This window comes from Sinocyclocheilus anshuiensis, unplaced genomic scaffold (assembly GCF_001515605.1).
Source record: "Sinocyclocheilus anshuiensis isolate Anshui unplaced genomic scaffold, SAMN03320099.WGS_v1.1 scaffold850, whole genome shotgun sequence".
Taxonomy (NCBI): domain Eukaryota; kingdom Metazoa; phylum Chordata; class Actinopteri; order Cypriniformes; family Cyprinidae; genus Sinocyclocheilus; species Sinocyclocheilus anshuiensis.
Window position 1 is genome coordinate 1,705,165 of NW_015537937.1, and position 1,688 is coordinate 1,706,852.

Genomic DNA, 1,688 nt, shown 5'->3' on the forward strand with positions numbered 1-1,688 from the left:
ATCTATCTATCTATCTATCTATCTATCTATCTATCTATCTATCAAAGGTTTGGTGTCAATGGGATTTTTTGAAAGAAATGAATCATTTTATTCAGCAAGTATGCATAATATTGATCAAAAGTGACAAAGACAAGTATAATGGTACAAAAGATTTCTTTCAAATGTGTGCTTTTGAACATGCTTTCTATTGAAAAATATTTATTAAGCTGCAGTTTCCATAAAGATATCGAACAGCACAAGTTTTCAACATTGATAATAACCAAAAATGTTTCTTGAGTGTCAAAGCAGCATATTAGAATGATTTCCAAAAGATCATGTGACACTGATGACTGGTGTAATGGCTGCTGAAAATTCCGCTTTGGCATTAGGAATAAATTACATTTTAAAACATATTTAAAGTAGAAAACAGTAAAATGTTAAAATTGTAATAATATTTCATAATATTACTGTTTTTACTGTATTTTTGATTTTAAAAATGCAGCCTTGGAGAGCATGAAATACAACTACCTCCATAAATTCAGTAGTTCGTATTGTTTAAAAAACCTGTTTAAAATGCACATTTGACTAAATCACGTTCAATAAACTCCGTTTTCCTTGTAATTAATTTCAATTCAAGCCTTACAGGCCCTTTCTTAAAGCCCATGCTGCTTGACAAAGGTGCTGATAGCAGAATTAGGCAGTGAGCATTACGATATTCTCTGAGGCGCCGGGCCTGTCGCACTGATGTGAAAGCGCGGCGTGACATGTGGACATGATGCAGGCAGTTGGACGGCTGGAGGTCTGCTGTGGGGGTTATTCTGCATTGTTGTTGGCATGGCCTACATGCTCAGCCAAGCATATTCTCTTACTGCAGACACAAATCTAACATCACTGATGCATCTCTCTGTGCATCATCCTTCTTCTCCGTTTCTTTTCACTCTTGTCCGAATCAATGTCTCATGATTAAGGATGCTGCCAACAGGCATTATAATGACGATCACGTTCTGGCTAATGCCATGTTGTTGCTGCATAATTTAAGCCTATTTTAAAAAATAAATGGCAGTATTGTGCTCATAGCTCTGCCCTGGTCTCAAACACGCATATTAAGTACAGCAAAAATGTTTTTAATATCAGCACTGGTGCATTTCTTCAGCCATCTGAAAAGTTTTTTTTTCACCATTAGCATCTTATTAATATTGGATGTATATCAGGACAGTCATCGTCTGCAACATAATGTGGCCAAAAATATGACAAGCACTTATTTGGCTGCATTTTACTCTAGTCTGTCACTATTCTTCACCACTCCAGATGGACACACAGGTTTTATGAATTGTTTAGCATGAACATATTAACAAATCCTCATCTTTGCATATTCTTGTTTCGCATATACTTAAACATTTGTCAGTTTTAGAACTTTGGCTTTAATTTTTAGGACATGTACCTGACATAACAGTATTAAAAGTATTTTTTAACATTAGTTTTTCCTGGTACTGAGACAAGATGTACGAGCCGCTGAAATTAATTTAATCTTAAAGTTCAAAAGGTCATAGAGCAGGTATTTAGAAGCACACAACTCAAAAGCAGCTTTAAACAAGGTTATGTTTGATTGACAGGGGTTTAGCCAATCAGGATTGAGTGGAGCGATGTCGGTTGGTTGTGACAGTCTTTGACAGCAAGAAAGATGGTAACAGTCTTTGCTGTTTTCATGC